The sequence below is a fragment of the Rousettus aegyptiacus genome, unplaced genomic scaffold (genome assembly GCF_014176215.1).
Source record: "Rousettus aegyptiacus isolate mRouAeg1 unplaced genomic scaffold, mRouAeg1.p scaffold_m13_p_5, whole genome shotgun sequence".
In the NCBI taxonomy this organism is placed as follows: domain Eukaryota; kingdom Metazoa; phylum Chordata; class Mammalia; order Chiroptera; family Pteropodidae; genus Rousettus; species Rousettus aegyptiacus.
Genome location: NW_023416308.1, coordinates 115464084 through 115485760, shown reverse-complemented (window position 1 = coordinate 115485760; position 21677 = coordinate 115464084). Strand labels below are relative to the sequence as shown.

Sequence of the window (21677 nt, the reverse complement as noted above, 5' to 3'; positions counted from 1 at the left end):
AGGATTTCATCTGCGGGCCCCCTAGGAAGGAGTCCCACAGGCTCAACGCCCATTTCTCAGATCGGGAAACTGACCCAGCTCAGGATGAGAAGGCAGACTCAGCAGCAGGACACAGCTGCTTTGCAGCCTGCCCCGCAGAAGGTCCCTGAGCTGTCTGTCTGGCCCCACCCAAAGCCCTCCCCCCACATCCTCCCACAGCAGACCCCTCTGGGGGAGGGAGGGGCCGATGGACTAGGAGACCTAGACTAGATGGGAGTCTGCCCTCGGGGCTGTGGCCTGGCGGCAGGTACCTCAGTTTCCTCGTTTGTATCGTGGGGATAATAATGGCACCTCCCTTATAAGATCCTTGTGAGGATTAGTTAGTTATGCAGCTCCACGCTTAGCACGGGCCGGTGCACAGGAAGTGCTCAGAGTTGGCTGTAACCCCCAGTCCCCACCCAGGACAAGCAGTGATGTCCTGGTGAACAGCACAGCCCCGGCCCATGGTCGCCCCAGGCTGTGGGACCCGGGCCAGTCCCTTTTCCCCTTTCTGCACTTCATGATGGCATCTAACACACGGTCTCTGAGGGCCCTCCCAGGAGTGACCGCTGGTGGGGGAGGCTCAGCCGCCAGGTCCCTCCAGTGTCCCGCTGGGAGTCCGTCACCCCCACCATCCGCAGCCTGGGACCTCGCTGCCCCACGCAGAGTCCAGGCGGCCATCCCGCCTGCCCCAAAGGGCAAGCCCGAGGAAGGCTGCCAGCAGAGATGTAGGGTGGAAGGGGCCCGTGACCGCCCTGCGCCAGGCCGCCTGCCCATCTCTCGGGGCGTCAGTTTCCTCGGCTCTAACATGGGCGGGCAGGGCCTCCCACACATAGGACTGCAGTTCAGATCAGTGAGATGGTTGGGAGATGATCGGGAGCCCCATGGCGCAGGGCGGGGTGGCTCGGCCTCTGCACGCCCTGGAGGCCATTGGGGGCTTGGCAGGGATGGCAGAACGGGCTCCAGAGTGGGACCCAGCGCGCTCCTCAGCATTATGTGATGTGGGTGAAGGTCTAAACCTCACAAAGCCTCAGTTTCCTCATCTCTAAAATGGGGCAGATTAATAGTTCACAGTCTGTAGGGCTGTTTTGAGGGATCGATGAGATAATCCACACAAATGCCCATCAGCAGACATATGGCAGGAGTCCTTGGAAGAGCAGCAGACGTGATTACTGCTGCTGCTACCGCTACTGTTAATCAACGCTCCAGCTTCCACACGCCCTGCGCAGCCCGGGCCGGGGGCCAGGGGCCGGCCCCCTCCACGGCTGGGTCTCTGAGCTGGGAGGGGGTTCAGACCACACCCATCCTAGGCCATCGGCGCATCCAGGGCAGCCCCTCCCCAGGAGGCCCCCAGCCTCCCAGAATAGACCCCGGGTCAGGGCAGGGGCAGAGCTGGCACAAAGGCGGGGCTCCGTCTGCGCCCGCCGCGGGGGCAGCTGCCCACGGAGGGCCCTCCTGCCACAATGAAGCCTTTGAGCAGCTGCTGCAGGAGCCAAGCTCTCCTCGGAGGCCCCCAGATCTCACAAGCCCTGTCTGTCTGTGAGGCCACCAGGCCAGGCAGGCAGCTGCCGTGGGGGCAGGGCCCACGCCTGTCCTGCTGCTGGGCACACCGCCTCCCCAGCCTCTTCTCACCCGGAGGACGCCCGGCCAGGGCAGGCTGTGGGCCTGAGAGCCAGGCAGGGCCTCCGGGGGCCTCAGGGGATAGAGTCTGCCCCCATTCCCACTCTAAAGGGACAGCTCCAGGCTTGGCCCAGGGGACAGGGAGCTCTCAGGAAGTCATGGAGCTGGAGTTCTGCCTCTCTCCTCCTCTAAGCCTCAGTTTCCTCATCTGTGAAATGGAGTCTCCGAGTACACCCCTCCCTGAGCAACTTGGAGAATCCAATGAGACCAGCATTTAATGCTCCACTCAGAGCCAGGCAGGTGGGAGAGCTCGGAACGGCGGCCTGATCACTACCCCATCTCTGCTGCTCCTGCCTGGGGCTTGGACTTGCCGGGTGACCGTGGCCAGGTGCCTGAGCCCCCCTGGGTCTTGCCTTCTCCTCTATAGCATGGGCCACCGCCACCTGCTCCCCCACCTGCTGTAGGGAGAAAGCTACTGACCACTGCGCTTCAGGCTCGGAAGCCTCGGCTGGGTGAACAAATGAACCCCAGGTCGTCTCCTCCACTAAGCGGCAGGAAGCGGAACCTCGCGGGGCGCCCAGGGTGGGGGAGACGTAAACCGAAGCCACGGACGCATCACATGTCACACGTCAAAGGAGAGGCCTGCCAAGTGCTGGGACGATGGGAGGCGGGAAGGGCTACTTCCTCCGGTTCCGTTCGTCAGGGAAGGCTTCGCTCCAGGGGAGGAGGCGGTGTCCAGCCCCGTGGGGAGTGAGGTTGGCCTTCTGGACACAAGGGGCAGCGCAGGAAGGCTCAGAGGTGCGAATGTGTCATGCGCGGGGGTAATCGGGCAGGGCCTGGAGAAGAGGCCGGGCCGGGGAAGTGTAAAGCGTCAGGCCAAGGGCCTTGGACTCGAGTTTTCAGGAACCAGGGAGCCACTGATGATCTCAGGGCCAGTGGGTGACTTGATCAATATCTGTGCCAGAGAGGCAGGCATGGGGGGACGTCCATGCCTGTCGCATCGCCGCGGTTTAGAGAGCGGGCCAGTCAGGGGCGGGCGTAAAGGAGTCAGTCAAGCAGAGCCACTGGCATCTGACCCTCTGCAGGCCCCTGGGGTGCGGAGGGGCTCCCCTGCCCCTCTGGGCAGCTTTGCACCCAGCACAAGGGATACTGTGAGAGCCCAGAGCCAGCGTGGGTCCAAATTCCGCTCTGCCCCACATCGTTCTGCAAATGACATTACTTCTTTGGGCCTGTTTCCTCGTCTGTGTGCGTGTGGGGGTAACGACTGCCATACCCCACAGTGCTGCTGTGACGATTGAGTCTGACACTCGGAGGCATCTGCAGGGAGGAACCCCATTCCCTCCGCGGGCCTTCCTCACTTCGGAAAAGGGGGCTGTGGGCTCCCGGGGAGCCGGGCCTCTGTGGAGCCCCCGCCAGAGGCAGTAACCGTGCTGAGGCTCAATCCCACCCCAGCCACTTAGAAGCTGGGCGACCGTGACTCCCTGTGCCTCAGTTTCCTCATGTGTAAAAAGGCAGTAATAAGGTGCCAGTGCACAGAGATGTGAGCAGTAAATGAGACGCCGCCCGTGAAGCACTCAGCGCGTAGTAAGAACTTGGTAAATGGGGGTCGTGTTATTGTGAGCTCTGCATCCTTCCGTCCCCCAGAGAGGCCGAGCCTTCTTCCTGTTTTACAGCGTCCATGGTGCAGGGACCCAGCTGGAGGCTGTGGGGATGTGGGGTCCCCACTCACCCCACTAGCAACTGGTTTCTGCTCCACACCCAAGAGACCCCAGGAGCTGTCGCTCAGCTCTACACCCGAAGGACCCAGTGGGGTTGCCACTGCCTCCACCCAAGCCAGAGTCAGGGCAGCAACAGCCTCAGCCCCCCGACCCCCGTACACACTAGAGCTGGGCTGAACGCCACTCCCGGGAGGCCCACCTCAGCTGCAGGTGTGGGTCTGGGGCCCCCACAGCTATCTGAGCCCCCAGAGGACGCAGCCTTCACCTCCCCAAGGCCCGGCCTACCCTGGCCGTGGCCACCCCAGCTGCCCCCTGGCAGAGCCTTGCCCCGCCCCCCCACCTCCTGACTTGGGGGAGGATGTTGTGCCCCCCACTCACGCTGCCCCAGGAGGGGCCCGTGCTGCAGAAAGCGGCTGAGTAAATAATGACATTTCCCTCTCTCCTGCACTCTGAGCCCCTTTCCCTTCCACAAATAAATTATCAACATGCCCTGGTCCCGGTGGAGCGGAGCATATCACAGGGAACAATGAAAAAGCTTTTAATAGGATTCCAGGAGCTGCAGCCGCTCGCTCACGGGCCCTAATGGAGATTGCTCCGTGACCACAGGCCGCTCGCGCCCCCCCCCGGTCCCCTCACGGCTGCCCAGCTCCTCCAGGGGCACCGCAGGCAGCCGGGCCCAGCTGGGCCACCTGCTGACGTCACAGGCAGTGTCTGGGCCTGGAAAGAAACACCATGCCTCTACCCCCCCCACAAACTGCTCACTCTCCGCCCGCCCCACAGGCCAGACCCGCGCGCACCGCCCCCTCCCGCAGGCCGAACCGCCAGGCTTTCCCTCTGCTGTGAGCCCCTCCCTGACGCCTCCCCGACTGGTGTTAAAGGCCAGCTCTGGGGCTGCACACAGTAGGGCCTCAGGAGTGTGGGGGCGGGGAGGCCAAAGCTCTGAGACCAGAGGAGATAGCTCGCTGACCAGGCAGGGCCCCAGCTGGGGAAGGGGCGTGGTTCAGGGGAAAGCCGGACAGACAGACAGACCTCGGGGTTCCCCGCTGTCTCTGCGCCGTGGTGGTTTCCCGTCTGCAAGAGTGTGCGTAAGGTCCCGGACGGGCTGGGACCTGTGTGCCTCGAGGGCCGCCCTGCCTCGGTGTGACCTTGGGCAAGTCACTTCGCCTGCGTGTGCTTCCTGGGGTAAAATCAGGATAAGAGTGCCCACCTCAGAGGCTCGCGGGGGGATTAATCCGGCTAATACCGCTGGCACTTGGCAAGTGCAGTCTGTGTGGACTAGTACGACTGGATCAATGACCAACATCTCCTTACGTGATGCTGCGTCCGGGCTGAGTGGCCGTGGTGCGGTCACTTTATCTGTCTGGGCCTCAGCTGTCTCCTCCGTGAAGTGGGCTGTTGTAAGGCCACAAGGAGATCCTGCGCTGATCGGGCCCTGAGTGTGGCGCTCCGTGACATGCAGTGTAGACAGTACACAGTCATGGCCTAGCTTCCACCCGGAGGCCTGGCACACAGCAGGCGCCCAGTAAAATACCCAGGGCTGGTCCCACCTGACCCTGTTCCAGGGGAGCCATCCTGGGAGAAGGTGGCATTTGAGCCCCACATTCTCTCTTTCCACATCTTGGCCCCTAACACCTGTGGCCCCTGCCACCCCCTCAATCCTTACTGCTTCCTGGAGCCCTCAGGGGTTCAGTTCTCCCCAGTCCCCCCCAGTTACCCACACTCCAACCTGTCCCTTATCACAACTGAGTGGTCTAGAGATCCTTCCCTTCCCCCATTTGTCCACGTGGCTACAGACCTCAGAGCCACACCTCCGCCCAGTGAGCCTGCCTGCCAGGAAGGGTGGGGGGCTCCTGAGGTAGAGAGGCTTGTCTGTGCAGCCCCTCCCCAGGCTTGTCTCAGAGCCCCAGAGCAGTCAGCATTCCAGCCCTGCGTCCGGGGGAGCCTGTCCTGTTCCCCTAAGTGCAGTAACTACTGGATCCCACAAAGCTCCTCCATGGGCACTGTCATATCTGGTCTTCATGCTGACCCTGGGCTGTGCGCTCCGTGGTTCTGTTCCACTGGTGTGGAGGCCGGGGCGCACGGAGGCGTCCAGGGGCACCCCGCTGATAAGCACCAGAGGAAGGATTCGAATCCACGTCCACCAGACTCCAGAGCCCAGGCACTTGCACTCCACGGCCCACTGCCTCGGGGTGGGTCCCGCCTCCCACGTGGCCCTGAACTAGGCAACTAGGCATTCCTCCACCCTGTGCCCCCATGTCCCTCCTCTCACAGCGGGAAGAAGCCAAGCCAGGCAGAGCTTGTCCCTCAGAAGTTTCTGGAAGCTGGGCATAGCATTGCCCAGCCCTCTCAATAGCCCAAGCCTGGGGAATCTAAGGGTTCAGAGCCATGGTCCTGCTGGGCCCTTAGGGGCCTTGCAGTCCAAACCCTTGGCCAGCAGTAGTGGAGAAACAAAGGCACAGAGAGCCCCGCTGGGGCCGGGGGCAGGGAAGTGTGTGTGGCCTGTCTCACCGGGACAGGTGGGCAGTCGGTACGGTGCGCAGCCTCAGCAAGGCGGGGAATGGCCTCCAAGACCCCCGCCACCCACCCCGGAGCCTTCTCTCTGTTCCCTGGCCAGCCCCCTCTCTGCTGGCTCCACGCAGGTGGCCCTGCAGAGTGCCCACCCAGTTGCTCAGCTGACTGCCTTGCTCCTGCCCTGGGGTCAGAGGTTAGGCTGCAGAGCTGACATTGGCCAGGCCTCCTTGGTTGGAGTAGGGCTCAGAGAGGGGGCTATCACCCCAGCTTTTCATTCCTTTGTACCCCACCTCCCGTCCCCACAGAGGGGCCTAGGGAGAGCTGTGGCAACAGACAGCTCTGTCCGACAGGCAGGGGGATGCTCAGGAAGGGGCCCGGGGTCTGGGTAGGGGCAGCCACTTCTTAGCCTTGGGGGGAGGGGCGGTGAGGTTCATTCACCTCACAGCCTGGCTCCGGCTGGCTTAGGGAAGGCAGGTTGGGAGGGTTAGGTGTGAGACTGTGCACAAAACTGTATGTGAGCGTGTGAGAGGTATGAACACGATGAACTTCTGTGCCCCATCCTGAGCTGACCCTGCCAGGACTTGGACCCTAATAAGCCATCTGTGTCCAGCTCTAGGCCTGGCCCACCGTGCACAGTTTCGAAGGGTACATACCCTGTCCCCCCACCGACCCCTCACTCACAGCAGGGGCAGCCCAGCCCACTGAGGAAGCTGGGGGCCCTGGGCTGACCAGAGCCACCCTGTGCTGAGTGGGGCAGGTGCACCCAGGGCTGGGGCAGCTCCCCAGTATCCTGGGGCTTGGAGCAGCCAGCTTCCCTGGGCCACAACCAGGTCCCTTGGTCTGGCCACAGAGGAGCGTACTGTAGATCTGGACCACCCTGGAACGGCCGGCGGGCAGCTCTGGGCGAGCCTGCAGGGGCCTTGTCCTACACTCAGTCCAGAGCCCAGGAAGGTGTATCTCTTGAGGATGGCTCAGTCTAGCGGATTTCATCCCCGCGAGTCCCAGCTGGCAGGTTGGACCCTCCCCTGCCACCTATGCCAGCCCCTGAGGGGGTTGTTCAAATGCAGGTTCATTATTCCTTCATTTGCTCACTCACCCTGCACAGCACTGAGCACCTACTGGGTTCCTGCCCCACCCCAGGCCCAGGGGAAGCACCAGGGAATCAGACAGATGCGGCCTCTGCCCTTGGCCAGGCCTCACCCTCAGTATCGGCACCGCCCAGGACCAACCAGCCGGGTGTCTCCCCTCTACCCTCGGAGCGGCCCTGGGTGCCCCCCACAGTCCCAGAAAACTCCGCTCTCCCCTCTGCTCCATCTGCCGGGCAGCGCTCGGCAGACCAGCCCCTGGAGAGCCCCCCGGCACTGACACCCAGCGGCATTTCGAGGACCTTTCTGCAGGCAGCATTTCCCAGGCATCGCAGGGGGATGAGGAGTGGAGGGCGAGGGGGTCGGATCGACAAGAGCAATTTGCTTCTGTGGATAAATGCCATCTCCTCTCCAAAGTCAGCCCCCCCCCCCACGTTCTCCTCTCTCTCTCTCTCTCTCTCCCCGCTCTTTACAGTTTGCTAAATCTGTTGTAATCTGGTGCCAACCATTAATTCAGGCAGAAGGAGGGAAACGGGGAGCAAACGCTGCTGCCACAGAGCTGCTTCTCGAGACCGGAGCAGCCAGGGCCAGCCGGGCCCAGCGCCTCGGTGACCCCGGTTCCAATCCCAGTCTTAATTAAGTCCAAAGCCGTCCGCAAAGCTCCGAGTGCCCCTCCTGAGCACAGCCTGTAGCACCTGGGCGCCGACCCTCCCCCCCCCCCACACACACCCCCCCCAGCCTGCCGGGTACCTGGGTCCTGCGCTCTGCCTGGGAGGCAGTGTCCCCTAGTGGTTAGCCGAGCCCCATACAGCTGGGTCCTAGTGCCTCCAGGAGACCAGGCCTTCACTCCCTTCTCCGCCCAGCACCACGCCCTCCGTCCCGTGCCCCATCTCCACACTGGGGGACGTTCAGGTCCAGAAGAGGGTTTCTTCAGAAACCCCCTCAGTCTACACCGGAGCTACTGCCCACAGCACAAACATGCCCAAATCGTCTCCCTCCCGGCCCATCGGATGCTGGGTCAGCCCGCCCGCATACGTGGAACACCACTCTCACGAACAGTGGACCCCACGCCCCAGGCCGAAGAAGCCCACTCGCCTGCGAGGACGGGGCAGATGGCCCTTGAGGCAGGCCCAGGAGTCCTGAGAGACGGAGATGGACAGGCCAGCAGAGACCCAGGGACACAAAGACCACAAGCTCTGAACAGACCCACCATCTGGATGCCTGCAGGTGCTGCGTAGCCCCCAGCACCCCCGGCTCCTCACACCTGCCAAGTGTCTGCACGCAGCCCCTCATTTCTGTCCCTTCTCCTCGCCGACTCCTGCCCCTGCTCAAGCACCCCCTTCCTGGACCCCAACACCCGGCAGGCTCCTCTATCACCCAGCCTCACAGGGCTGCCCTCACCTTCAGAGCCCAGGCCCTGCAGCGGGAGGGGAAGTATCTGATCGCTGCCTGACCCCCGCTCCCAACCGTACGCTCCCTGAGGGCAAGACTTACGGCTGCTTTGGTTTCCCGCTCTTCTCCCAGCACCCAGCCCTTTGCCTGGCCCATAACTCATGCTCAGTGCCCATCGAATGAACGAATGAGTGACTGAATGAATGAACAAACGAGCAGGAAAGGAGGGAGGGAAGGAAAGACAGAAAAGCCAGAGGTGCTGGGCAGGGCGCCTTGTGGGCCGACCGCCTCCACCCGCCAAAGCAACGCGGGCGCCCACCCTCCCTGCCCTCCATACCGGCCTGCGCCCACCCTCCCTGCCCCCCACACCGGCCCCAGCCCTCAGGGGTGCAGGGCAGCACACGCAAGCCCAACAGTGGGAGTTTCAAAACCCAGGGCTGCGGCAAATCCAGCAAGCAACTTCCACAAGGTGAGCTGAGGCCCCCAAATGCTGACATCATCTGTGGAGCCACTGACCCTGGGGAGCGGCTGGGCTCTGGGGGTTGCCGACGGCGTACACAGGCGTCCGCCGGCCGCTCAAGCAAACACGGGCCTGCGCAAACACAGCTCCTCTCCGTCCAGCCCCCTCCGCTCCAGCCGCTGCCGGGGAATGCCAGGCCCGTTGGAGTGGGGCGGGCACACAGTCGGGGCACCCGGGGGTCATGCTGTCCTTGCCCCTGTCTCCTCCAGCCATCCGGTCATTCCCCTCCCCACTCCAGCCTTCCCAGGGTGACTACCCCGTGGCAGAGGACAGAATGCAGCTGCCTCGTGCCCCGTCACCGGCCGGAGCAGTCCTGAACTTTGTCTTTGGGAGAAGAAGCCAGGTTCTGGGTAGGGGACCCCCAAACCCACAGAGGGCTGTACAAGCAGGCCTTGGGCCTGAGCCAGCCCCACCCTTCCAGAGCCCTGGTGGCCTCTCCTGACGGTGAGCACTCTGGGCCACTGTCACCCACCCCGCTGCAGGCACTCAGGACAGCGAGCCAGGCATAAAGTCTGTGCTAGAAGCTTCACGGGCATCACCTCATAGTGGGTGCTCCCAAGTTGAGCACCGCTGTAACTGTTGAGCACGTTACGGATAAGGATATCAAGGCCCCGTGATTCTGGTCACTTGCTCAACATCGGCAGGCCAAGCAGAGACACCTCTCCAGGAACCATAAGTCCCTAGCACACTGGGCCCAGCCAGACCCCCACACAGCCCCAGACAGGCCCAGCTCAGAGATCAGGCCTTTTCTCAGCCCTGACTCCAGGGCTTCCTGGTCGGCTGGGGAGGCAGCAGCCAGCAGGTCCCCAGCTCCCAGAGACACATAGCGGGGCCATCCACACTACAAGGCGAGGCCTCTACCTGCCCACCACCGTTCCTGAGCCATCTGCCCCTTCCTCTGGCTGGGGGCAGGCCGCCCCTGAGGACCCACAGCCTGCCTAGCATGCCTCACCCAGCACAGTTCTCCCTGCCTCCCTGCCTCTGCCCTACCTGACCAGGTACAGGGGGCTGTGCCCAGCAGGCCCCAGGGGCATCATCCTCCCTGCACTGGGCCTCTTTGGGCAGCCAGCAGGTTCCAGGCCCGCCTCTCTGTCCTTCCACATCCACCAACAGGTCCCCTGGATCTCTGGTCTGACTCTCAGCTCCCTTGGAAGCGAGCACAGGCACCACCTGCCCGTCTCCTGTGCCCTGCCCTGCCCTGCCCTCCCATACTCAGGGTGCCCACACATCCTCACTGGGTAGAACAGCCACCGTATCCCCCTGTGCAGGCAAGGAAGCGGGGTCCAGTAGGTGACACAGGCTCAGCCACCAGGCCTCGGTCCCCACGGAGCTGATGGCCTCCCTGTAGCGTCCTGGCGGTAGGTGCTGTGATGGGTGGCAGCACCCTGCCTCACCGCTGCCTTAGAAACAAGCTAGGTGACCTCCCGGGGGCTTGCGAGGGGAGGCCGCGGAGGAGGCGTGAGAGGGCCTCAGCGGAAGACGCTGCTGTCGCTGAGGGTCAGTGTCAGGTCGAAGTCCCCCCCGCAATCCCTGGCTGGGGGGAATCTGACCCCCCCCCCCAGCACTCCAAGGCCTCTGCAGCTGCCCTCAGACCTCAGGGACTTCTTTAGCCCCAAATAGGGCATCTGTCCACCTCCCCCCATTTTATACTGCAGTCCCATTCCCCCCAGGAGGTGGGGACAGTCAAGCCCATTTCACCAAGGGAAACTGAGGCTCAGAGAGACGGAGGGACTTGGAGCCGGTAGGTGGTAGAGCACGGGCACAGCCTCTGCATGCGACAGCCCCGAGCTTGACCTCATGCGACAGAGGCCTTGTACAGAAGCGCCCAGTCTCTGTCCAAGGGCTGGGGCGCACACGTAGCCCCCTTCCCCCCTCCCCTGTACTCGCACCCTGTCTGCCCTCTCTCCTGATCTCAGACCTGCCCATGGCTGGTCCGTCAGCCAGGATGTGACAGCCTTTCTGCTCTTCCTCCCCCTCGGACCCACCGGGGCCCCCTCGCTGCCCGCCTCACTGGGCAGCACCTCTCCCCGGCACAGGCCCTGGCAGCTCAGGCCATTTCCATTTTAAACCTCTGAGGAAGCCCTGAACAGTCGCCCACGGAGTCGGCACCAGCTGACAGGTGATGTTTGCGCCTCTCCTCCTGGGGCTGGCAGGGAGAGAAGCACTTGGCTTTCACTCCAGAAACCCAAGCCTGGAGCCTCTGAGCGTAACTGCCTTCCCCAGGGCTGCTGGGCAGAGGGGCATGCGTGCCCCAGCCCACATCCCTCTGTCAGAGGCTTCTTGCATCCGGTGGGGCTCAGGGCAGCCACCTCCTCAAACTCCTAAGCCACCTGAGGAGGGGGCCAGGAGGGGTAGGTCTCCATCCTCCCTGAGGGTGCAGGGGCCAGGGTGGGGCCTCTCCCCGCAAGCCTGGCCTTCATTTATTCACATCAGGGCTCTGGCTTGGGCTTCAGGGGCCTGGCACACCCCAGCTGAGCTGTATTCTCTTAAAACTACACACCCCAGAGAGCCTCGCAGCCCTCCGGGCCCCAGGAAGCCTGGGGCAGCTCCCTGATGTGGCTGCTCCACAACTTTCTCCTCCTCAGAGAGCTGCGATCAGCCACGGTTCCCTGCAGCTGGGCGACGACACTCCCCAGCCTCCTCGAGGAGGAGCGTGTGCCTGGCTCTGCTTGGGGAGGGGGCTCCCCTCCCACCCTGGCGCCCCCCAGCCTGGCAGTCCCACCTCTCCAGCGCCAGGTGCATCGCCTGGCCCTCCTGCCCCGCACAGGGCTGACAGTCCACGGCGCGCACGGGAGGGAAGTTGGAGGCTGCTTATGCCCCCCTTGAAGTCGTTTTAAAAATAAAACCTCGCTCCAGCCGTGACTCACGCGGTCGGTGGGGACTGGAGCGCCGAGCCTGGGCCGGCTGCTTCTCTCCGTGCGCCCCAAGCCCTACAGTTCCTGGATTCGAGGCCGGAGCTGGAACCGACCAGCCCAACCTGGCGACCCCACAGGCCGGCCGCCTCCCTGGGGACGCAGCGAGGGCTCGGGCGGGGACTCCGACCGAGTCCTCGCCCTTTCCAGCCTTGGCTGGGAAGAGTGGATCCGCCGACTGCGCACCCCGCGCCTCCCCGCGGCGGGGCCAGTGTTGCTGGCGCTCAGCTGTCGACTCCGGGACCCCCCACCCCAAATCTCAAAGGTGGCACGGCCCCCGCAGCGCCCGGGCAAAGCCTGGCAGCTGGACCTCGAGTCGCCTCCTGCACTCCCAGCCCCCGCCCCGCTGGCCCCGGCGCCCCGTCCCGCTCGCCCGGCCCCCGACCCCGGTCCCGTGCATCCTTACCTGCGCAGCGGCCGGGGAGGCGGGTCTCCTCGGGAAACTTTGCGGCGATGGCTGGAGCCTCAGGGGTTATTCCAAGGAGCAGGCGGGAACCGGAGCCGGAGGGCGCCAAGGGGGGCCCGGGAGAGGAGCCCCCGGCGCGCGGCGGAGCGCGGTGGCGGGCCCGGGGCGAGGGGCGCGCGGCGGTGCATCTGCCCGGCTCGGGCGCCCGGCGGAGCCGCGGGGGGCGTGCGCGGGTGTGAGCCCGGCGGCCGGGTGCTTGTGCCCAGGCGGATGCGCTCAGCCGGGCGAGGGCCAGCAGCGGTGCCTGCGCGATCGGCGGCGGCGAGCAGGGCGCGGGGAACCAAGCTGGGCGACCGCCTCTCCCCTCGCGGCGGCGGCGGCGGCGGCGGCGGCCGTGCGTGCAGGCGCGGAGCGGGGAGGGAGGGGAGGGGGAGGCAGCGGGCGGGGGGGGGCGGGGAAGAGGCGACGGGGGCGGGGGCGCCGCGCTGCGCACTGGCCGGCGGGACCCGGCGCGGGAGGCTGCGCCGCCGCACGGGGACTCTGGCCCAGCCCGGGAGAAACGGCTTCCGCGCCCTCCTCCCCAGCTCACCTCCCCCGGCGAAGATGGCTGGGGAGCGGGGGCAGGAGGTTGGGGAGCAGGCACCACCCCCCGGGGTGCGAGGAGGGAGGCTCCCAACGCCAGCCTCCAGCGCGGGGGCGGGGGAGAAAGGGGTTCTCGCTCACGCGCAGCTTCTCCTTACACCCCTCCTCTGCGCACCCACTCATTCATCCGTCCTTCCAACCACCCATTCATTCATTCATCCGTCCACCTATGCATCATTCATTAACAGGTACCCACCGCCTACTCTGTGTGCCAAGGTAACCCCTTCCTCCCTGCCTGGCGCCCCTTCCCCATGTAGACGCCCCTCATCTGCGCTTGCTCTAAACAGGGTTCTTCTCCCCGTGCTGTGCCCCACCCAGCTACCTAAGCTGGCAGTGCCCCTGTGAGATCCCAGTCCCGCCCTTCCTCTCGCTAGCCTACTGTGACCTTGAGCAAGTGACTTAACTGATCCGAGCCTCAGCATCCTCTGTTGGAAAATGGGAGCATTAACCACCTACCTCAGAGGGCTGAGACGAGGGTTGGAGGAGACCTTGGGTGGGAAGGCGGCTAGGGCGGTGCCGGGAACACGTTAGGGACCCAGGCAATGTCTGCACCTGCCGTGTGGGGTCTTGCAGGGTGGAGGGGGGTTGTTGGACCAAACCTCCCTCCTTATCCGGGAAAATCCTCACGCGCTTGGCAATCTCTGGGATACTAAGGAGCTCTTCGTGTGCCCAGCCTCACCCTGGTCAGACCTTGTCACTGAGCGCCATCATCCCATTCTGCCATCCTTTTCCCTGGAGGGCTGCTCTGAGCTGAGTCCCTGCCTCTGCGTAAAACTCCCTCCCCCAGTCCACACCCAGACTCCCCACATCTGGCTGGGACCCCTCCCCCTAGACCCTTCCTGACACCTTCCAGCCTCTGTTCCAACTCTGGGACTATGACGGGCCCTTCTAGGACCTCCAAGGCCTGACCGGCCCACCTCTCCTCTGGGTGCCCTGCGAGATTCCTCCTGGGGTACGGTCAGGTAAGGGGTTTGCTCGTCCGTCCGTCCCTCTGGCCCCCAGCCCAGGAGCAGACAGAGGCCCTGCCCGGCTGCCGCCTCTGCCCTCTCGGTCCGCACCTGCCTTCGCCCGTCCTGCCTCCCCCGCCTCACTTCTCCCTCCCCATTTACCTCCCCTGAACTCCCTTTCTTCTTTTTCAGCTTTCTACTCAATTCACAGCTATTTTTTTCCTCCCAATTTTTATTTATTGCCCAACGGCATTATACCGACAATAAAGGAAAGAAAAATCGCCCACAATGCCACCGCCCTGTGGCGCCGACAGCCTTGGTTCCTCCGCGCCCTTCCAGGCTCGTCCGCGCACCGTCGGCTGTAATTTTTACAGAGCCGTGGTTTCCCTTCTGCCTGTCCAGACCCCCAGATGGACGCGGGGCGCGGTCATCCCTCCGTCGTGGCACTCGGCATGTCGCTCCGGAATTGTGTGTGCGTCTTCCTCCTCTTCTAACTATAATCCCTTGAAGGAGGGGCCCCCTTCTGTCCCTGCCACCCACACGCCAAGCACTCGGTGCCACGGAGTGGAATGGGTGGTAGGGATATAGCTCTATGTGACACGTTGCTCTTAGATATCAAAATACCATCTTCATAATTATGGTTTTAATGGCTGCATGATATTCCCTCGAGCTGATGTACCGTAACTTGCTCAGTCGTGCCTGGCGGCTGCATACAGTTCACAAGATATTTATGGAGGTCCACTATGTCCCGAGCACTTTTGGGATACAAAGACCAGAATTGCATTGGGCCCTGCTGGAGCCTCCCCACGCGCACCCTGACAAAGCTGGAAATCCAGCCGGAGGGATGAGCACCCAGATAGTTGGGGCTGAGCAAGATCATACTGAGACATCGTTACCACAGTCGGGGGGGGGGGGGCGGGCCAAGTCAGCTACCGTGGCTTTGATCTGGGTCTTGGGGGGTGAGGAGGAATGTTCTGGGCAGACTCCAGAAGCTCATTCCGGCTTGTTCACGGGAGCTATGATGTGAAAGATCCTGGGGTTTTCTTGGTCAGAGTTGGGGGGTAGTCACCTCAGTGAAAATGAGGTGACTTATATCAGCCAAGCCAGATATGCACATCCTTGAACAAGCCTGAAGAGTCTGGCCTTTATCTTGGAAGGAGCAGGGTCCAGGGAGGGAGTGTAAGTATAGCCTGAGCACCATCAGCTGTGAGATTCAGAAAGATCACGTGTTTGTTCAAAAAATGCTTGCCGAGCCCCTGTGTGCGCTGGTCGGCAGTGAAGATGGGCCAGGAGGTCTTAGCTAGTCTTTGAGCGGGGCGCTCAGGAGATGCTCTCAGCCCCAGGCAGCACAGTCACCTGGGGACCATATGTGGCTTCGACCTTGGGGTTGACAGGCCCCAGCCCTGCTCCTTCCAGGGCAGCAGTAACCTGGGCAGTGCCCAGCAGCGAGATGCGGCGGGCCCTACCACGGGTAGCCAAGGTCGCCGGTCCCCACCTGCAGCACCCCTGCCTCCCCCACCACCCGCCTACCACTCAGCAGTCCCCAGATCCGGATTCTGCTCGTCACCTCCCCACTTTCCCACTGATGACCCCAGACACGAGCGCAGCCTCAGAGCGCCTCGATTTTCTAACAGAGCCATCATAACCTCCTGGGGCTGGTGTTACAGTCTAATGCGGTCCCAAGAAGAAAGTGCTTTGTATACTGTGGAGTGCTGTGCCCACACAACTCACTGTTATCAGACTGTTGCCAATCAGGGTTGTGCCACCCTTGGCCCTGCTTGGGCCTGTTCTGGGCTGGAGGCAGGGGAACCCGATCTCGGCCCTCTAAGATCCCCAGGGACCCCTGGGTCTGGGGGCACCTGAGGCGCCCTCCAGAGAACCTCAGCACTGAATACCTGGCCCGCCTGGCTCCCAGACCGTGGCCTCCGGGGACGCCTCGTGCACCCAGCGACGTTTCCATGACCATGGGCAAGTGGCCATAGGCAGGCTGGCTGTGCGTACCTGGCCGGACACACCGGCCCTCACCAGAACATCCTGGCGACTTGTCCGACCCAAGTGCTAAGGCCACCCTCTCCCCCACTGTGCGCTAAACCTTTCCCTCCTACACAGCACAGAGGCTTGAGGGCCCTCCCCAAAAGCACAGGGTCAGGGTACGGGAGCAGCGAGGTGGACCCCAATGCAGAATTTCAGGGAAAGCAGAGAGCAAGACCCCCAGCCCAAGAGAAAGTTCCAGAGAGGGTGTTCCAGGGAGCAGGCGCGGCGGGGACCGAGACCAGGAAGGACGAAGCCGGCCACTCCTGAGGATGGGCGCTGGGAGCAGGGGGGACCAGGGGAGGGTCGGCCTCGGCAGCTGGCCTGGGGCGGCCGCTGGCCAGGGTGGGAGGACTTCTGCTCCCGCTGCCTCGGTGCTCCCCACCACCCGCATCTGGACACTCCTGCCCCGGGCACTGACACCGGGGTTCTGCTTCCCTGTACGCGGCGGCCTCTCGGGCCCGGCCAGCTCCCACGCACCCCTCAGCCCTGGCCGTGACCGTACTGTCCTCCGAGAGGCCTCTCCTGACCCCGTCTTTCCTAATGAGGTTGCTGTGTCCTCTCTGCTCCCTTGGCTTCTCCTCGGTAGCACTTAGCTCAGTCTGTGATCACATGTGACTTGTGTGACTACATTTTTCATCTACTGGACAACACTTTAACATCTCTAAGATCGGGGTGTGGCTGGCGGCTCATTTTCTTCCTTGGTTGGTACCAGAAACAGTGGCGAAGGCTCAAATGACAGAGCCCGTGTTCAGTGACGTGTTTTGTTGGCATCCGTCTCCCCCAACAGACTGTGAGCACCTTGAGGTCACAGCCGGGGCCTCTTGTGGTTTCTGCATGTCCCCAGCACCTGCCGCAGGGCTTGGCATGTGGCAAGAGCAGTCAGATATTGCCGAGTGTCAGACCGAAGCAGCCCCGCCAAGCAATGGTGACAGCTGCTCCAAACTGGGAACTGCCCCCAAGATGATGGATCTAGGGGCTCAGAGGGGGCTAGACACACTTCCAGCCACTGGGGAGTGGTAGGATGGGGTCTGGAGGGGGTGTATACAGTGAGGGGTGATGGGGAGAGAGCAGGACTGACAGTTGCGATTTTAAGTCACTGGGTTGTGGAAAAACAGATATCAGAGAGGGTCCGAACAGGCCTGGGCAGAGGCAGGACCGTACTGCTCTGGGGCCAGGGTTCCCCACCAGCCGCCTTCCTTGGCCCCGGGCAGGACGGAAGCTGCTGCCCAGGCTTGCCCCGATGGGCCCTCCCTCCCTTAGGAGCTTCCTCTTCTCCCCATAAATGACATCACCATCCCCCAACCCCCTGTCTCTGCCAGACACCCAGGACCGTCTCTCCCTCCCTCCCTCCCTCCCTCACCCACTCACTCCTGGGCCATTATTCCCAGCAGAGGTAATGCTTTTTATGGTGATTTAAGCATTTCTTGACTCTGGCTAGCATTCACCTGTTACATACATCCCAAGTTCAGGAAGAGAGACTTGAATTGTGTCTTGAAGGACAATCCAGGTGGAGGGACACAAATGTGCCAAGGCACGGAGGGGCGGGCGGTGAGCAGCTCCTGGGCAGAGAGGGTCACGGAGAGGAGAAGCAGAGGGGAGGCCAGAAGTGCGGACCTGTCAGGAAGGAAGTTGTTGCGGGGGGGGGGGGGGAGGGGGCGCGGTGCAAAGAAAGGGCACATGCTCAAGATATGGGGGAGCCAGAGGGCAGGGCCCCTGTGACTGTCAGAGAAGGCAGAAGGGGAGAGCAGGGCTAGGATGGGGTAGGGCGGATGATGCCAAGGTTTCGAGGTTGGAGCCCTAGAGCCCTCTGCCAGGACCCAGCCTCCAGGGACACCCCATCACTGTGCCTCTTCCGGCCCCCTGCAGACCTTCTTTTCAGGGACTCGGAGCTCTATGCCTCCTCACCCCTCCCTCTCCCACCCCGGCTCCAGTCTCAGTTTACCATCTGATCTTTTCCACCACCCGGGGCCTCTTGAGGCCCTGAGCAGGCCATCTCCCTGACGACTCAGCTCCTGGGCCCTCCCCTTTGGGTCTTCTCTGTCCCCCCAACAGGTTCCAACACCTCAGGGTGGCTGAAGCCACTGAAGATAGTAGGGGGCAGTGGGAGTCTACAGATGGTGTTTCCCGTACCCAGGGCCACCCCCCTCCCCAAGTCCTGGTGGCATGGAGCCATGGTCCGGGGCTGGGGTTGGGTGGGGTCACTCAAGGCCCCTCGCCTGCTGGGCACAGGCCTGTCAGGTTCTGAGCTAAGTGCACTGCTGAGACGGGGCCTGGGAAGAGGCACAGAGGAGGGGGAAGGGGAGGAGGGGGAGGGCGCCCGCGAGGGGGGGTTGCCCAGCAACCACTACGCTGCCACCACCGAGGAGGGATTCTTAAAGAGCTGAGCAGAAAGGCTGGGCCGTGGAGGGGCTGAGGCCCAGCCTCGCATACCAATGGCTGCTACTGCCAGCCGCCTCCTCCCTGCTCTGAGCGGAGCCCCAGCTGGGAGGTCAGGAAGGCAGAGAGGAGGGGCACCCAGCCCAGGGGGACCTGAGGCAGTCAAGGCAGGAACCCAGCTGGGATCCTATCTTGTCCTCCACAGGACACAGCCTGGGAGGGTGGACATGACCTGGGAGGGGGTAAGATGGCCTCCCTGAGGCACACTGGGCAGGCAGTGCCCTGGACTCCCAGGCTCCAGGGACGGAAGTGAGCTGGGCCTCACCCCCACCCCCACCCCTGGCCCTCCCGATGGGACCCCTGACCCCCCCCGGCCCTCCCGATGGGACCCCTGACCCCCCAGTGAAGGAGAACTAGTTTTAGAACCAGATGAAACTGCCTCTTCCTGGCTCAGTGGCCATGAAGGAACCCCCTCCCCCACCCCCCGGCCTGACAGGTCCGCCTGGCGGGCAGCGTCCCGGGAAGTCCTTCCTGGCGTCTGACTTGGATTCCCTATCCAGCAGGTGCTCGCCGCTTTTCTTCTGTGCGCATTGAGGAGGCTATGTCTGATCTCAGTTCAGTTCCTCTTATTCCAAAAGCAACAGGGTGAGGATTCAGCCGCGTGGCCTTCTTCCGGTTCCTTCCCCTGGGGCCTCAGTTTCCCATCTGTACGCGAAGGGCTGGACTAGGTCAAGGATGCCTCTCCGGGGTCCAGGGCGCAGCCTCGAGATCTCTGCCACCCCCTCTGAAATCGGGGAAGAGCGCTCCCAGCTCCCCGCAGTGGTAGGAGGTGGTGGGGGCAGCAGGGTTGGGATGCACAGACAAAGTGCTTCCCCCGTGGACCCGATCGAGCCCCCTTTGGCAGCTGACTCCGGTGACCCGCAGGTGATCCGATCCTGTCACCCATGGTCCTCTAATCGATCCCTGTAGGTTCAGCATCGCCTCTCTCCCTGGCCCTCTGTCAACCCACGCTCGGCCGGCCCCATCCTCCAGCGCCCGCCCCCAGGCCTACCCTCTTCCACCTGCTCCCCTGTTCCAACGCCTGCCATGGCTCCCCGTGGCCGTGGGAGAAAGCTCAGGGCCCTGAGGTCCGGCTGCCCCTCTGCCTTCAGCTAGGCCACACTCCCCTCTGCAGAGCCCCTCCCCCACAGCTCACCCTTCCCGACACACAGAGCTCATTCACCCCTCCGGATATTGTGACCAGACTGGCTGGAATCGCGTTTGTTGAATGAATGAATGAATGAATGAATGACACCAAGAGCAGTTCTTCAGTGCCAAGCCTGTGCTGGCCTTCAGGTACAGGAATGACCAAAGCGGACTAGGTCCTCTCCCACAGGCTGCCATCCTGGTAATACATAAGCAAACGAATTTGAGGACAAGGCCATGACAGGACCGTGGTGTGCGCTCCGAAGGAAATAAACAGGATGACAAGAGGAACAGGGTGGGTGGTCAGGGAAGGCCTCTCGGAGGAGGTGACGTTTTCATTGAGACCTGAAGGATGAGAAGGAGCCAGTTTGGAAAGAGCTAAAAGAAGGGCGTGCCAGGCAGAGGGAGCAGTATGTGCAAAGGCCCTGGGACATGAAAGAACCAGACCTATTAGAAGCGAAAGGAGACCAGGAAATTGGGGGGAGCAGAGTGTGGGATCCAGCCAGGCATTCATGGAGGGAAATATGGATTTTATTCTAAGTGTAATCGGAAGCTATCCGAGAGTTATAAGCAGGGAAGTGACATGATTTAATTTATATTTTAAAACGATCATCTGAACAACCACTTTGGAGAGCAATTTGGCAATAACTGGTGAAGTTAAGGATGTGCGCGTACCACAGCCCAGCGGTCCCGCTCCGAGGCGTGCACGCGAGACTCCGGCACATGTGTGCACGGGTCGCGTGCAAGGTGCTCCCGCAGCTGTGTTTGCAAGAGACGAAACTGGGCACACTCGCCCGTTGGTCAGTGGGAGGACGGGTGGACGAGCGTGGGACAGCCCCCATCCGTGACATTATAAAGCAGTGCAAACAGACCACCTGGAGCAGCACCGCTGGCCCGGGTCAGTCTCCCAAGCATCGCCGTGAACAATCAACAATCGATAGCAGCCAACGCCGGGAGCTCCACTTCCTATAAAACAAAGACATACCCTGCTAAGGGGCAAAACCCCCAGGAAAACCCGTGCCGAATGCAAGGTGCTGGGTTCCTCTGGGGAGGGGGAGCCTTCCATCCTTCCATGATGGCGTATTTGCTGAGCCAATGATGGCGGGTCCAAGGGGCCATGTGTGCGCAAGGCTTTTATGCAAATGAAATCAATAGAAAAGGATTCCTCTTGGATGGAGGGGATAGAGTAGAGGCTGAGGGGCAGCAGAGGAGTGGCCCCAGAGGGAAGAGACAGTGGCGGCCCTGTGGGGGCGTCAGAAGTAGAGGGCCAGCCTGCCTGGCTGTTCAGAGCCGGAATTCTTTCCTCTTCCAAACCCGTGATTTGCTTTCTGCTCAAACAGCCCCTGGTTTTCTCCTTTTAAGAAAACTGAAGCTCAGAGAAGGCAAGGGGCTGCCTGAGGTCACCCAGCAAGCTAGGGGCAGAAAAACCTGTGCCCTGTCCTCGGAGGTAGTTGAGCCTGGCCAGCTGGGGCTGTGCAGAGGGGTAAAGGCTGCCTTGGGACCCACCCACACCAACCCTGAGCAGTGGACAGGGGGCCCCTCCCCCAGGACATTCCCCCCAGCCATCCACACCTCCCCCCAGGGCTTCCTTGGGCCCCAGCCCCTCGTTTCTGCAGAGATGGAGACAGCGACCCGCCTGGCTGGGGCCCAAGCCATCTCCTGGTAATTGGGTTTCAGGGATGCTCATGCTCATAGTTATGCTAATGGTGGGACACTGAGCGTCTGCCCCCTGACTCCTGGGGGAGGGAAGCCCCAGGCAGCCAGGGTCCCACGGCACTGCAGCACTCAGTGGTCCCTTGGCAATCGCGCTGCTGGATTTAAACCCCGGTTCGCCCACTTCCCAGCTACGTGACCTAGGGCAAGTCACTTAACCTCTCTGAGCCTCTATTTCCTCATCTGTAAAGTGGGAAAAACAATATTGCCCTTTTATTAGGCTCTCAGGGGAGGGAAAGATGAGATGAAAGAATCCACCTGCAAGACTTGGCTCGGTGCCGGGCACAGAGAATTTGCTCGATAAATGTGTTATTAACTGTTTTTTGTTCTTGTTTAAAGTCTAAAAGGTCCTATAGGAAAATGTGAATGGGGAGAGCTGAATCTGAGTGATGAGCTAATGCGTGACTCACTTTTCTTTTGCTTTTTGTTTATGTATGTTATCCAATTTGGAGCGATGCACATGAATTTCTTGCATAACAAAACAATAAGTGGAAGGTGCCTGGGGACGGGGCTTGGGGAATGTTTGTTAAAGGGGTTTGGGGGGCCAAGGATTTGGGGTCCAGCTTGGGAGTAGCTGGCTGGAAGATTGGGTCTCCAG

At 62.3% G+C, this 21677-nt stretch overlaps 2 protein-coding genes across 4 annotated transcripts in view; one reads left to right on the top strand and one right to left on the bottom strand.

The window, feature by feature from the left end:
* Window positions 1-12260, bottom strand: part of FLRT1 (fibronectin leucine rich transmembrane protein 1) — a 68182-nt gene extending 55922 nt beyond the window's left edge. Inside the window, exon 1 of the mRNA XM_016118516.2 lies at window positions 12183-12260. The gene's annotated coding sequence lies outside the window, so the exon portion shown is untranslated. The remainder of the gene's footprint in view (window positions 1-12182) is intronic.
* MACROD1 (mono-ADP ribosylhydrolase 1) overlaps window positions 1-21677 on the top strand; it is a 138052-nt gene that overhangs the window by 94486 nt on the left and 21889 nt on the right. The window lies entirely within an intron of this gene.